We start from the raw sequence: 17,811 nt of genomic DNA, 5'->3' as shown, positions 1-17,811 counted from the left end.
TTAGACCTAGGAATGGCACTAGAATGGATTACAAAAATCAAAATAAAATTTGTGCTAATGTTTTGAGGGTTTAAAATTCTTTTTCCAGCCACTGGACAGCAATCAAACGTCAAGAAAAATCATACAAAATTTCAAGGCCAAGTGCTACAAAAATTGTTTTGTTTTCACTTTGATTTTTCTAGGTTTTTCTCTTTTGTTTCTTTTCTTTTTCTTATCTTTTTGTCTCTTTCTTTTCTTTCTTTTCTTTGAACACAGTTAGTAAGCACTTAAAACAGAGGCCAAACAATTGACAAAGAGGTTTCCAAGTGGTGGAGAAAAGAAGAGCAAGAAGTGTAAGTAATGTAAGTGTACTAGTCAAAATTTTCAACCACAAAATTACTAGTTTTGGTACTAGTTTGTTCTTATCTTTTGTACACTTTGATTTTCGTTTTCAATACACTTCTAACTCTGTTTTCTTTTGTCAAAACAAGCACAAGACACACAAGGAATTGCTGGTCACAATTTGCTAAGAGCCTAATAGCAAAAGAAGTTCACAAAAAATTGACTCTAGAACATGTTAGGTCTAATAACATGCATTGGAATCATTTTATGGGCACACTAAGATTTAATAATGTTCAACCAGAAATGACACTATATATGAACAGAGATTAACACATTTAGATTCAAAAAGAAAAAGGCACAACAAGGATTTAATGACAAGTAAAAGAACTACACATGACTCTAAGACAAAACTAGTAGATTAAGAAATGAAAAATTCTTGAATTCTTATTTCTTTTTAGGAGTTTCTTTTTAGTCCGAATTTATAGGAGTCCAAAGGAAGATAAAAACAACCCTAAAACAATTAAAAATACATACAAAGAATACCTAAGGCACACACAAAGATTGGTTCACAAGAATTTAGAAGATGAACCAAAAACAAGCAAGACAAAGTGAGTGTGTTCTATAGATTTATAGATGTGACACAAGAACCACTCAAGGCACACAAACACAAGAAAAATAAAAGGAAATACATGGAGGAACAGTTTAGACACATATTAAGATCGTTTGAACCGAACAAAACAAGACAAAGAAGCTTTGGAACGAATTTACCAAGGAGACCTAGCTCTGATACCAAATGATGGAAAACTTGCTTGGAAACCGGATTGATGTTGATTCCCCTTCAAGCTCCTCCCTAGATCTTTGGCTCCTTGATTCTTCCTAGGTATTGTTAAGGTCTCCAATGGAGGAGGAGACCTTAGAACCACCACGGTTTGGTGGAGAAACTCTCCCAAGAGGCGCCACTCCTTGATGAAGAGATAAGCCCCTTCAATTCTCACCACACTCTTCTATGAAGGGATAAGAGAATTGGATGCCATCAAAGAGGTTTAGGGACTTTTAGAAGAGAGAAATCTGAACTCAATTTCAGAAATGAAATCTCAATACATCCAAAAGTGTTTTACAATGAAGGAAAAATGAAAATATAGGAGTAGGAAGCTTGGAGAGCAAGCTAGTCTTAACCATGGTTCACTAGGAACCATGGTAAGGTCTAGCTAACCATCCATGGTCTAGAGGCTTGGAGAGCAAGCTACTCACTTAGCTTGCTTAGTAAGCAAGCTAAGGAGAAGCTTGTGCTTCAAGCTTCTAAGCTTGAGAAGAACCAAGCAATTTGGCCAAGTGTGAACACAAGTGTGAACACATCTAGGTGGGTGGCTCTTTGGAATAATTTACTCCAACCGGTTTTGAAATTGTTAATTTGGTTTAGTTAGGTTCATCCAATGTGAATGGAACCTAGCTAAATCAAATCTATGAAAAATTAGGAGTACAATGAGTCCAATATGTAAATTTTAGCCTAGGACCACCTCTTGGCTAAATTGCTAGTAACACTCTCTAGCTTGCTAATGGCACTCTCTAGCTTGCTAATGCCACTCCCAATCCTACTACTAGAAAACTAAGAAAAGAGTGTATTTCTAGGTTAGGTTAAATGGAGTCAAAGTGCCCAAGTAACCTACCCTAGAAGCAATATACAATAGCTACTAAAAAGGAAATAAAGTGCCTCACAAATGCAAAGGCAAAAATACACCTATACAAGTATCTACTATATACAAGGTACAAGAAATCAAACTATACAATATATTTACAATAGAGACTATGAGACTAAAAAGAGGAATCATACTCAATACTCATATTGAGCATAGGTCTAAGAAACACCTCCTCTATAGAAGCCTCCTCTAGCCTCCTAACCATAGACCTAGTTAGAGGCCTAATGGTCTTCATGGGTGAGCCTCCTTGGATCAACCTTCACCTTTCTTGGTCTTACCTCTTCCAAATGGATCCTTGGGGATTAGATTTCCATCACTTACTCAAAATTTTCAATTTTAAATTAATATGGTTCGAGCTAGCCCCATACAATATTAACTAAAGACTTAGAGGAGACTTAATAGTCCATTTTAAGAGACAACAATGCTTAAAAATGATTTTTCAACAATTAGGCTCTCAAAGCATGACAATACATATCCACATAATGAGATATTTCAACTTTTAAAGCAACACCTCTCCTCTAATCCTAAGTTCACAACATAGTTCAACATCATGCATTCTCAACACAACTTTACACAACATGTTTCATGCATATCGCAACATAATGTAACACCACAACATGCCTCACATGTTTGTCACAACTTAACATCTTGCAATCTTCAAACATCATGTTACTTTCAACTTTGAAAACAAACTTAAATATTCATCATACATCCTCCTAGACTAGCATACTATGAACTAAATTCATTCATCATCAATCTTCATGTAAACAACCAATACAAAAAGATGACTTAGAAAATTTCAAGTTATCAAGGGAAACAAGTGCTTCAACCATGAAGAGCACGCTCTAAGTGAACAGAATTTGCTCCAACTACTCACAGCTCGCTCTATGTGAGCTTAGACAAAGCACCCCTGAGAGAAGTGGTCCATTAAATTAAGTTAGTAAGTTCTCACTCTAAGCGAGTGAAATTACATGGAGAGACAAATGAGCAACCAAGGGAATAAAATTAGAGACCACCTCAGAATTAGTCACTCTAACTCGCTTGACCGAGCTCCATGGGCACTCTGAGCGAACACCAACAAAATAATTTCATGCATCATCAACAATGAACAACTAAACTTTTCTCCCAAATTCAGTCATCAATCTACACAACTTAACAAGAAATATTCAAATAAGCAATTTTACAACATCAACAATTCAATTCATAAATTTAAGCAACATGCAACAAGAAGAATATTCAAGATCACCAACTCTTCTTCAAGAAACTTAAAATCCCAAAATCCTAAGTTACAAGGGTTCCTCACTACTTGTGACACCCTTACTACCCCAACACATATATAAATAATTCTTATAAATAAACTAGAGAATAAAATATTCAACGTTGGTAAAAGGGTTCACATAAAACCTTCAAAAATAACCAAAATAATTAAAAATGAAATTTAGAAAGTAAAACTTGAGGGTTTACAAATTGCTTTCAAAATAGAAGGTATAACTCTAAAAATTGTACGAAACTCTTAATAATCGGTCAATAAAAGAAAACTGGAGGGGTTCCTATAAAATCTTTAAACTCCTGCATTCAAAGGCTCACGAAAATATTCCCTCGCGTCAATGACAGAAGTTCCTCTAAATAGAAGAAGAGGATAGGGAGAGCCATTCATCTTTCTAAAAAAATATATAATAAACAAATAATAAAGCTTGCATTTCGTGCATCACACACATTAGTTGCACATTCAAAGACCTTATCATGAAGCAATCGCATAAAATAGAAAAATAGAAAATTGCTTGTGTATGACAGCAGTCAGCAAAAGCCAAATCAGAAGAAAAGGCAAAATACAGAAAAAGCCGAAAATGAAAAAGGCAAGGATATGGAAAATCCAACAAACAGATTGCACAGAATAACTGAGCCTGGAGAGGCTTGCCGAAACAATACTCCCCAACTGTACAGAATAAATGAGCCTGGAGAGGCTCGCAGAAATAATACTCCCCAGAGAAACTTCAGCTTAAGCTCACGGGCCAAATTCCCCAGCGAGAGCTATCAAAGCAAGATCGACAAAATTCCCAATGGAAGCACGATCACTCAAGCAGTATGTCTAGTCAAAGGACTTAAAACTTCCTCAGTGGAAGATAGCTCTCCAACTCAGGCGTTGAGTGAGTCTAAGCCTGTAGAGGCTTCCTAAATAATACTCTGGGATACATAAGATCCCTAAATCCCCAGTCGCCTACTCAAGAGGCACTCCTTCAAAAAGAGAAAAATCGAAAAGATCAATAATCATTCCCCAAGCGGAATCTGGCTTTTCAGCCAATCATTGAACGTCAAAGCTGATACGCCTAACAGAAGAGGCCAATCACAACCAATGACAGAATCCCCAGCGGATAACAGCCTACACAGAGGCAGTAAAAATCAGAAAATCAAAAAGAGATACCCGAATAAGGACAACCGGGATACTCCACCAATGTCAAAGGACGTCAGCCAAACATAAGGCATCGCTCAACTCAAAGAGAGAGCATCTGTGTCCACACCCCAAGGATTCAGAAATTCCCCATGGGTACCAACAATGCAATGCAAGTTGGGGCACAGGAACCTATGAATGACTGCACATCCCCTAGACGGATCCCTGCGTTATCCAGCCCTCAGCGGCACAAAATTAGAAAAAACTGTCGAAGCAGCATAGTGGACTGTGGAGACAAAAATCATCTCAAATCCCTGGAGAGGGTAAACTCGCATTGCCGAAGTGATCAGAAGACACGGACGCAGTCCCTGGAGAGGGCAAACTCAGCTGCCGATGTTAAGACGCAGTCCCTGGAGAGGGTAAACTCAGCTGCCGATGTTAAGACGCAGTCCCTGGAGAGGGTAAACTCAGCTGCCGATGTTAAGACGCAGTCCCTGGAGAGGGTAAACTCAGCTGCCGATGTTAAGACGCAGACCCTGGAGAGGGCAAACTCAACTGCCAAATGTTAAGCGGCAGAGCCTGGAGAGGCGGTACTCAATCATCAGGGTGATGTTAACACACTGGTATCTAGCTTCCGGCTCGGGCGTCGAGTGAGGCTAGGTCTGGAGAGACAGTACTCAACCATCAGCGTCATCAGAGGTGCGTTGATGTTCAACTTCCAGCTCGGGCGGCGAGTGAGGTTGGGCCTGGAGAGGCAATACTCAATCATCAGTGATGTTAAAACACTGGTGTCTAGCTTCCGGCTCGGGCGTCGAGTGAGGCTAGGTCTAGAGAGACGGTACTCAATCACCAGCGTCATCAGAGGTGCGTTGATGTTCAACTTCCGGCTCGGGCGTCGAGTGAAGTTGACCCTGGAGAGGGTAAACTCAGCTACCGAGGATGTCAGAAGCGCCGAGGTATGCACCCACCTGGAGAGGCTACTCAACAATTTTCCACCGGAAGACGCTACAAGTCAGAAGGTTGGCATATTACCCGGACAATTGGGTCAACTCCTTTACTTGTCAATCGGTACACCAAAAGGCCGTTTGACTAAGTAAAGGGGGGGCAGCTGTAGACCCCTAAAATTGTCCGGGTCGGAAATAAAACTCGAAGACCCTCAAAGATCGAAGGAAAGTCAGCCAGAAGGACTCCTAGAAGACCATAGGATGGCTATCTGTAGGTTTAGAGGTCTTAGAGTAGCTTAAAATAAGGAAGTGGAGGGAATGAAGCCCAATACGGCCGTACTAAACTTAATACGGCCGTATTGAAGCTTCAACACGGCTGCAGTGAACTCAATACGGCGTATTAAAGTTTCTGAAACTTCAATACGGCCGTATTGAAATCAATACGGCCGTATTGAAGCTTCAATACAGCCGTAGTGAACTCAATACGGGCGCATTGAAATTTCTGAATTTCAATACGGCCGTATTGAACTCAATACAGCCGTATTGAAGTTCAAAAATTTCAATACGGCCGTATTGATTCCATAGCCCGTATTGCGCCTGTTCCCTATAAATATGGCGTCATTTTGACGTCATAGGACACTTTTACACACAGGTTTAACCCTCTTCTTGAGTATTCTGGGTTTTTTTTAGCAGTGCTCTGCCTAGAAATCACTCGGAGAGTTGATCCGACGAAGTTTTTGAGTTCTGAGCATTTTGCTTGAGTCTCGAACTAAGTCGAAGGGAAATCCATCGGATTTCCAAGTCAAAAATTATTTTTTAGGAAGGAGTGAGCGGGCTTGTAGAGCGAGGGAACGCCAAAAAGCTTCCCAGTTTTACTTGATATATAAAAAGCACGCTTCAAGAGGTTTCTTTTCTAAAAATCCCTTCTTTTACTGCTTTCTGTGTGCATATTAAACTGTCATCATGTAGATAGTTAAATTATAATTGCTTAGAATAAATAGGGGTAATTTAGTAATTTTGCACTATTATTTTTTAGAAATAATCTGTCATAGGGAACCCGAAAGGGGCGCTGTGGGGTGCTAACACCTTCCCCACGCGTAACCGACTCCCTTACCCAACTCTGGTTGTAATGGCCGAAGTTGATTTATAAAATCAATTGCCTTATCCCTTTTTCCAATGTTTTGAGTAAAACATTGGTGGCGACTCCATGAACCCTTCCTTTTTAAGAAAACCGCTAATCCATGGAGGGTCCCGCTTGGGATTAACATGGATTGGTGAGACATTTAATAAATAAATTGGATAAGATCGACAAGGTCTCAGTTTGAGAACAAGTCGTTCTAATAATCCAATACATTTTCAAAACTAAAATAAAAGCGAGCTCGACCGTCTTCGCGACCGCCGAGGCCCGTTTGGGCCGGGTGGCGACAATACATATACAAATTTAGCCTAGAATTCTCTGCCCCAATGTCACAATATCAGAGCACACCCACAACTCAATGGTTGACATTCTAGATGTCACTCATAGCCGGATCTTCCTCACCTAAAACATCCACAAGTTATACAGTGAGAAAAGAAAACATCTATATGTAAAGCACATACAAACACACCACAACATAATCTCTTCATAACTCATTACATAATGAAATATTTACAAACATCTATATATATATATATAAATATATATATATCATAATTTATCAATCATTCATCGTCTTCACATTTCAATTCACAATTACATCAATCCATCACAATTCACACAAATCTTACAATTAACACTATGCCAAGGCCATGCCACAACTGACATAAGTGATACGGGTTAATTGCTTCACTCATCCCACACCATGCAAGGGTCACGCCCTCCCTGTAGCATCACTTACCCAGGGGTCGTGCCATCCCTAGTCATTGATGTGAGGAACCACAATCACATCACAATCCACACAATCTCTTGCAATTAACCATATGCCAGGGCTGCCATATTTGACATAAGTGATACGTGTTAATTGCCTTACTCATCTCACACCATGCCAGGGTCACGCCCTCCCTGTAGCATCACTTACCCAGGGGCCGTGCCATCCATAGTCATTAGTGTGAGGAACCACAATCATAATCATATTCACATTCATCACATCTCATCTTATAGCTCAATTCCATATCACATACACAACAGATAAGTCCAACAAAATAAGGGTTTACACACCCCTCAAACAATTCACATCTAGATCATCAATTCTTATCGATCAATACAATAATAACATTCATAAATTAATATAATAATCAATGGAATTATCAATTTAATATAATTTTAACATAAACAGTAAAACCCCAAATTGTTCCAAAACCTACCTCACAGACATTTTTCTACAGTTTCGTTCTCCCTCTCAGATCATCATTCTTACAAATTAAATATATATTTCTAATCCTCAACACATACAGAATCTAATGGTATCATCAATTTCTCAAAAGAAATAATCCAATTTTTCCAAAACCTAACTTACAGGCACTTTTCTATAATTTCGTTCTCTCTCCCAAAGCATCATTTTTACAAATAAAATATATATTCATAATCCTAAATTCATACAGAATCACATAAAACCAATAATTCTCCAAACAGAAATAATTATAAAATTACTCATAATCTTAAGGGTTCTTCCTCTACCCAATTCCCTCATGTAACTCTACATATAAATAATTCCCTTTTCTCCCATACCTGGATATGTAGAAGCTGAATTTATACGAGATCTGGTTGGTCTCCCTTGCTGGGTTCCCCTCGGTCTGAAGCAGAAAGTAGAGGGAAAGAAGAGAGAGCAGAAGAAAATAAATCAGAAAATGAGAGGTGTGCATTTTGGGAGTAGCAGAGCGCTCTATTTATAGGCATCAGGCTTCGCCGGAACGGCCCGTTCCAAATCCAGAACGGGCAACCCTTAACTCACGACTAAAAAACCACATCCAGAACGGCCCGTTCTCAAACCAGAACGGCCTGTTCTGGGGTGCATTTAATACTCACAGCGGTCATATTTTGGAACGGCCCATTCTCAACTCTGGAACGGCCCGTTCTTAATTTGGGAACGCCCCGTTCCTATCTAAAATTTGTAGATGATTTTTGTATTTTGGAATGGCTCGTTCCAGTTTGGGAACGACCCGTTCTTAATTTGGGAACTCCCCGTTCCTATCTAAAATTTGTAAATGATTTTTGTATTTTGGAATGGCTCGTTCCAGTTTGGGAACGGCCCGTTCTGGGATACAAAATCACTCTCATTTTAGTCATTTGGAACGGCCCATTCTGGGCTACTAAAACACCCTTGCGAATTACTAAATTACCCTTATTGAGCTTCTGGGCCCTTGTACATTTTATGAAAATTGGGTTGTTACAATTCTCCCCTCCTTTATGAAATTTCGTCCTCGAAATTTTTGCAATGGGTAGACTCCTCGCATCTTGCTTTCTAATTCCCATGCAACCTCACTACCTTATAGATGTACATCTCTCTATCAATTTCACCAAGGAATGTCTATTATCAACAAGGGTAAGACAAGTAAACTTGATGAGTCTATCACTACAACCCAAATAGAATCAAATTCTTAAGCATCTAAGGCAAATCTACAACTAAGGTCTATCTACTTTCCATCTCACTTCCAAAATGGGATGTCTAAGTGCTACAAAAATTCCTAAAGACTTCTAGCATACTAAACACGAGTATACAAATTCCTCTACTCCTCTCTTTACCTTAGGCCACCATGCTTCCGCTGCACCACTCTAATACATCCTCCTAAGGTCCCGATACATCTCAATAGCTCCTAAATGAATGCTAAGAATACTCTTATGTCCTTTCTCTAAGATCATCTTCCTTAATTCGAGATTACTAGACACATATATTCTATCCTCGAACCCCTAAAACACCATCAACCTCCACTTGTAAGGGCTATCCATACCTCTACCAATTCTCTCCACTTGGTTCACTAAGAAAAGATCTAACTCCTAGGCTTCTCTAATCTCATCCGTTGCATTTGACATACCCAACCCAATGCTCTTAAGGGTGAGCTTATACATCACGCTTATGTTTTTAACCTCCTCAATTAAATCCAACACATACATCATCCAAAAACGATAGATGAATGATCATCCTACTCAAGGCATCTGTCACAATATTAGTTTTACTTCTATGATCACCTCTAAAGATTAAGCACCTAAGCGTAAGTTCACTAGGTATACATATCAGATCTCTAATTTCACCACTCCATCTACACCCAAGTCAAACTCTTATCCATCACCTTATCCTATAACCTCATATCTTGTCACCAAAATGAATCAACTAATTATGCTTCTCCAATTTCCTTCAACAATCCATTCATTACTCAAGTCATACTTAGTCTCACACTACTAAGGGTAAGCCAAACTTAAATTTCTAATTTGAGCCAAAAAGATTCATCTCTCTAATCATAAGGGAAGATAAATATAAAGGTTTCTTACACAAAACATCTGTCACCACAATGGCTTTACTCAGATAACAACTAAGTTTGAAATATTAGTCCTCCAGAAATTTAAACTGTCTCTTTTGTCTCATAATTTAACTCCTTCAGTCAATAGATAATTAAGGCTCTAATGATCAATAAATACCTCAAGCTTAGAATCATATAGGCAGTGTCTCTAAGTGTCTCTAAATATTACAAGTGCTAACTTAAAATCATAGGTAAGGTAATTCCTCTCATGAATTTTCAATTACCTAGACACATAAGCTACTACCCTTCCTTCTTGCATCCATACTCCAACCAACCCATCTTAAAAGCATCACTATATACCACATAAGACTTACTAAAATCTGGTAACACTATGCGATCTTTCCTTTAGAGTTTGGAAACTATCTCACACAAAGACAATAATCTTCTTAGTCAATCTAGTCAAAGGTAATGCTATCTTAGAAAGTTACTCAATAAATATCAAACAACAATGAGCTAATCCAAGAAACTCATAACCTCACTAATAGACTCAAGTATCTCTCACTTAAGCACAACTTCTATCTTAGATAGATCTACGTTATACCTCTGCTAGAAATTACAGGGCCTAGAAAACTCACTTCATATAATCAAAAATCACACTTAGATAACATCCTAAAACTATCTTGGATACATCTTCATCCTCATCTCCAATATGATGATATCACACCCTAAGATCAATCTCACTAACCACACGACATTCACCAATTGATCCCTAAGGTCATCTATCCACATATCAACATAAATACATAACAAATCATATTAGAATACCTACTTCAATCATTCAATATATATCATCCCTAAGCATGTACGAATCAATCACCATTTATTCCATATAGCATGTACATGAACCAACTTTACCACATAGCATCATACAACCTTAAACAACCTCTCAATCCACATGACAACATCTCAGAACATCATGACAAAATCGGTTTTTATCCTTGCACTGCCTAACAACTCAAAACATCATAATACTGTACATATCCAGTCAACAACTGTTAAAGAAATTGATACCTAGAGAGTTATACTCATCCAAATGATCTCAACTATATCTCCAAAGAAAGATAAAAGAATAAGCTACAACTCTTATGAAGACATGAGATTCTAAAAAGATCATATTCTTGGCTAAAAATTCAAAAATTACAACAGATATAATCAACGCTTACAACTAGACCTCTAATAACCAAAGTAGCTATAACTAGAGTTCTAGATCTCCAATTTACTTAATTCCAGTTCCATTGGAAAGATAACATCCAAGGCTACAACTTTCATGAAGACCACAAAATCTAATTATGTCAATACGGTACTCATACTGGCACAACAAAATTGCAGCGAAAATATCTTCTACACCAGACAACAATAGTGTATCAATATATCTAAAGCCACAAAAATACCCCAATCCTTCCAAACTCATACCTCAACTTCTTATTCAAGCTTCCCACTACAATCCTAAACCAAAACAACTCACATATCTAGCACAACAGACTTAGAAAATAAAACTCACATGTTACTTAAACCATAAAAGGTTAAAAAGCACCAATACTCGAGGAAAAAACCAACATTTCACTTTCTCATCAAGAATATCAAAACTTCCAATTCTCAAGATACAACCTCCTTGGATTCAATCACTAAAACTATAAATTCCAGAAACTCCATCAACCATAAACTCTCAATACACTTGACAAATCAATGTCTTACCCACATCCAAGATTCTAAAAATTTCTAGTTGGTTAGCACAAGGCTTCATCCACTACTACTGGTACATATGCTCGCAACACGAGTGGTACCACTCAACCACTACTTCTTACATAAGCAAGAAGTATAAAAACAAATAAACAATCATGAATAGCATCAACTAAGCTATATCATGTCTTTCAGCCAAATTCTGAGAAAACAATATACAAGTAAGCACAACACTAACAACACAAGGGAAACATCAACATCATCATCATTATCCTCATCATAAAGCAAAACATTGTTAAAGTACACACAATTAAATAACATCAAACGTAATCAATAATCATACTAGCATATCAATAAGTTCCATAATCAATTCATGCCATCATTCATATACCAAACAATCATAGTAGACTCATAACACACGGCCGATTGGATCGACCTGCTCTGATACCACTAAATGTGACGCCCTTACTACCCCAACACATATATAAATAATTCTTGTAAATAAACTAGAGAATAAAATATTCAACGTTGGTAAAAGGGTTCACATAAAACCTTCAAAAATAACCAAAATAATTAAAAATGAAATTTAGAAAGTAAAACTTGAGGGTTTACAAATTGCTTTCAAAAGAGAAGGTATAACTCTAAATACATATACAAATTTTGCCTAGAATTCGCTGCCCCAATATCACAATATCATAGCACACCCACAACTCAATGGTTGACATTCTAGATGTCACTCATAGCCGGATCTTCCTCACCTAAAACATCCACAAGTTATACGGTGGGAAAAGAAAACATCTATATGTAAAGCACGTACAAACACACCACAACATAATCTCTTCATAACTCATTACATAATGAAATATTTACAAACATATATATATATATATATATATATATATATATATCATAATTTATCAATCATTCATCGTCTTCACTTTTCAATTCACAATTACATCAATTCATCACAATTCACACAAATCTTACAATTAACACTATGCCAAGGCCACGCCACAACTGACATAAGTGATACGGGTTAATTGCCTCACTCATCCCACACCATGCCAGGGTCACGCCCTCCTTGTAGCATCACTTACCCAGGGGCCGTGCCATCCCTAGTTATTGATGTGAGGAACCACAATCACATCACAATCCACACAATCTTTTGCAATTAATCCTATACCAGGGCTGGCATATTTGACATAAGTGATACGTGTTAATTGCCTTACTCATCTCACACCATGTTAGGGTCACGCCCTCCCTTTAGCATCACTTACCCAGGGGTCGTGCCATCCCTAGTCATTAGTGTGAGGAACCACAGTCATAATCATATTCACATTCATCACATCTCATCTTATAGCTCAATTCCATATCACATACACAATTCCATATCACATACACAACAGATAAGTCCAACAAAATAAGGGTTTACACACCCCTCAAGAAATTCACATCTAGATCATCAATTCTTATCAATCAATATAATAATAACATTCATAAATTAATATAATAATCAATGGAGTTATCAATTTAATATAATTTTCACACAAACAGTAAAACCCCCAATTGTTCCAAAACCTAGCTCACATGCACTTTTCTACAGTTTCGTTCTCCCTCTCAGATCATCATTCTTATAAATTAAATATATATTTCTAATCCTCAACACATACAGAATCTAATGGGATCATCAATTTCTCAAACAGAAATAATCCAATTTTTCCAAAACCTAACTTACAGACACTTTTCTATAATTTCGTTCTCACTCCCAGAGCATCATTTTTACAAATAAAATATATATTCATAATCCTAAATTCATACAGAATCACATAAAACCAATAATTCTCCAAACAGAAATAATTATAAAATTACTCATAATCTTAAGGGTTCTTCATCCTCTACCCAATTCCCTCATGTAACTCTACATATAAATAAGTTCATTTTCCCCCGTACCTAGATATGTAGAAGCTGAATTTATACGAGATCTGGTTGGTCTCCCTCGTTGGGTTCTCCTCGGTCTGAAGTAGAAAGTAGAGGGAAAGAAGAGAGAGCAGAAGAAAAGAAATCAAAAAATGAGAGGTGTGCATTTTGGGAGTGGCAGAGCGCTCTATTTATAGGCATCAGGCTTCGCCGGAATGACCCGTTCCAAATCCGGAATGGCACGTTCTGGACCCTTAACTCACGACTAAAAAACCACATCTAGAACGGCTTGTTCTCAAACCAGAACGGCCCGTTCTGGGGTGCATTTAATACTCACAACGGTCATATTTTGGAATTGTCCGTTCTCAACTCTGGAATGGCCCGTTCTCAATTTGGGAACGCCCCGTTCCAATTTGGGAATGCCCCGTTCCCATCTAAAATTTGTAGATGATTTTTGTATTTTGGAACGGCCCGTTCCAGTTTGGGAATAGCCCGTTCTGGGATACAAAATCACTCTCGTTTTAGTCATTTAGAATGGCCCGTTCTAGGCTACTAAAACACCCCTGCAAATTACTAAATTACCCTTATTGAGCTTCTGGACCCTCGTACATTCTATGAAAATTGGGCTGTTACAAATTCAACAACAAAAGCCACAAATGGGTGAATCAAGCCAACAATCAATACATGTAACATAACAAGGATCAATCTACAAGCTTCTCTTACCATGAATTTTCTACAAAAGAAGAGAACGAAAAACAATGAAGAACATGACTCTTTGAGCTCTCACCATATGACAACTTCAATCTTTGATTCTCACCTATTTTGGCTCCAAAGCTTATCTCCCTAATATCTTTCTCTACAATTCTTAAGAAATGAACTTATGAAGTTTAACTCTTAAGAGAACCTCATATACCTTCCTTAAAATTGGTCAACTTTGACTTCAAAATAAAATAACTCGCAACCAACTAAACTCATAAAAATTCCTTAATCTTTAGAGTTTTAAAACAAAACAAAAAAAACACATTAATACTTATCAATTAAATTAATATAATTAAATAAATAACAATTCACAACACAATGTTACAACACGTGGTTCATGAATAATCTTATCTCTTTAGCAAGTGGTCAAGAATTTGATGACTATATTTAGTATGTATGAAAAAACATTGGCCAAAAAATCTCGACCCATTTAATAGGTTTGAGTATCTTAAAAGATTAGTTCTTAATTTTCGATTAAAAGATATCTTGATTCTAAAAAAAACATTAATATGAAAAATACAAAATATTAATAAATGATTGAGATATTAATTTAAAAGATAATTAATAGCAAACACAAATTATTGATGATATCTTTATATAAGTAAAAAAAAATTTACTAAATGAAGTAAAAACATATATATATATATATATAGCCCTGTATTAATTTTCTCTTTCCTTATTTGTGATATGCGTAATAATATTATTATTTTATTATAAAGATGTATATTATATATTATTAGCATAAAAAAGTATTTTTTACTTTCCTTTATTTTTCAGAAAATAAAATAAAAATAAATATTAATACTTGGTAAGAATTTATAATTATAAGGATACTTTTTGAACAATTTTAAAATGTTTTAAAAAAGTAAAAACTAAATTAAAAAAATAGTAGAGACATAAAGAGTAATTTGAGGTCTAGTTATAAAGATAATTTGTCCAAAAAAATGTATATACTAAATGAAATAACCATTTTTATTATTAGTATAGATTATTTTGAGAAATTTTTAAAAATTAAAAAGAAAAAATAAAATTTGAGGAAAGAAAAAGTAGTTTAATAGATAATATAGATAGTCATAAGGAAGATTTTGTCTAAAAAAAATAATTCACAAAGGGAAATCTCCTTTATTATCAATACAGAAATATAAATATTCATTTAAGAATATTAATATATAGGTGATATTAGGATTTACACTGCTTTAAATATGAAATGTTAAAATTTCATTAGAATCTTAACATTAAATTGTATGTATTTAAACTAAGTCATTCAATATTGATTAAAAATATTTTTTATTATAATAAATCAATAAAAGTGTATGTTCTACATCAAATTTTAACGATCCAACCGTTCAATTTAAAGTTCTTAATGCATAAACCAAATTTGAAAATTTTTAAAAAATTTGAAAATCATTTGATACTTCATTTTATTAATTCAAATTGACGGATAATCATAAAATCATTTTATACATTGATTCGAATTAATGAAATGAATTATCAAATAATTTTTAAATTTTCTAAAAAGTTTTAAATTTGATCAATGCATTAAAAGCTTTAAATTAAACGGTTGGATCGTTAAAATTTGATATAAAATATGAATTATTGAACGGAATAAATCTAGGTAGACTTACTCCTAGAGTAAAAGGATATCTTCAATATATATATATATAAAGAAAGAAAGTTTATTGTCGTATAAATTTTCTCGCCATAAATAAAGTTACTTATAATATTTCTAACAATTCATTTATTACGTGTAATATTATTCTTATCATTATTATAAATATATACATATTATGTTAATTTAATAATATTAATTGCATTAATTTTTCTCTATAAATAAAGTTATTTATAATAATTCATTACGAGCAATATTATTTTTATGTTTATTATAAATATATATATATATATATATATATATATATATATATATATATATATCGGTTCAAGAACATTAATTGAAGTTATTTATAATAATTCATTACATGCAATATTATTTTTATCTTTATTGTAAAAGGATATATATCGCACGGTTCAAGAACATTAATTGATGATATAACATTTTGTACACCTTTAAATATGAAATATTCTGTTAGATTTTTTGCATTAGATTGTATATAATTAAATCAAAAGTATTTTTTACATCTTAAATTAAAAGTTATTAAATTTTGATTGAAAATTTATTTATTATGATAAATCACAAAATTATTTTATATTTTTTTAATAAAAATATTGTATACGTATAAAAAAAGACAAATATTAACAAGTGATTTAGATGTTGATTAATGAATTTATAAAAAGAAAAAATAAAATAATGATGAGATACTGGTACATTAATATAGTTTTTATTTTTTGATTTATTATAATATTTTTAAATTATAATTAAAATATCTACGCTTTTCAAATTAGAATATATTTTATTTATATTTTTTAATTATATTAATTATCATAAATAAAAAATCATTTATTATGAAATTTTCAATTTTTAGTCATGATTTTTAAGTTACTCTTAGAATATAAATAATTTTTAAATTATAATTAAAATATATACCATTTTCAATTTAGAATATATATTTTAATTATAATTTTTTAATTATGTTAATTATCATAAATGAAAAAATTCATTTATTATGAATTTTTCAATTTTTAGTTATGATTTTTAAATTACTATTTGAATTATATACATTTTTCAAAATTATAATTGACTATATGTTTTTAATTGTAGATTAAATATAGAATTTAGTCTTCATCTATGTTGCAAATTTTAAATTTGGTTCCTACGCATAAAAAATATTAAATTAGTACTTGTATGTACAAATATTATTGATTTATGTACAATTTGGTCCTATATATGTAAGACATTCTTAATTTGATTCCTTTACATATCCATAATGTTTTATTAATTTGGTCTATATCTATCTATATATATATAGGAGCATATTAAGTGAGAAAGAATTTATTATGAGAGATGAGAGGGTTAAAATATAACTCTTAGATTAATCAAGCGAGAGAAAATTTGGGGTTTAATCAAGTGAGAGGAAATTAATCTAAGGATTATATTTTAACCCTCTCATCTCTCATAATAAATTTCCTCTCACTTGATATGCTCCCTCTATATATATATATATATATAAGAATGAACTATATTTATAAGAACCAAATTAAAAATGTTTAAGGAAGTTAACGATCAACATACGATGATAGGAAACAAATTAGTAATGATTGCATGTTTAGGGACTAATTTAATATTTTTTTTACATATGAAGACCAACATGAGAACCGACGACACATATAAAAACTAAATTATATGTTTAGCTTTAATTATATCAATTATACAAAAAAAAAAGTTATTTATTATGCCCAACAAAGGGCATAATCTTTGTCTCTCATTTCTTATTTGTAAGTCGTTTTTCTCTCTCTTTTTAGATTGTATGTATATTTTATGAGATTTTATATTGTTCTACAATTTTTAACATAATCTTTTTCATTTTTCTTCTTAACTATCCCATTGACACCATTGGACAAGGGATTTTTAATGTTAGTTAAATTAGACATTTTATGTCGAGTCTGAATCTGTCATATATGTGATGGGATTAAATGCCCAAACAATAAATGTTGA

The sequence above is a fragment of the Cajanus cajan genome, chromosome 10 (genome assembly GCF_000230855.2).
Source record: "Cajanus cajan strain Asha chromosome 10, NIPB_CcT2T_4, whole genome shotgun sequence".
In the NCBI taxonomy this organism is placed as follows: Eukaryota; Viridiplantae; Streptophyta; class Magnoliopsida; order Fabales; family Fabaceae; genus Cajanus; species Cajanus cajan.
Note: the sequence above shows the minus strand (reverse complement) of the source record.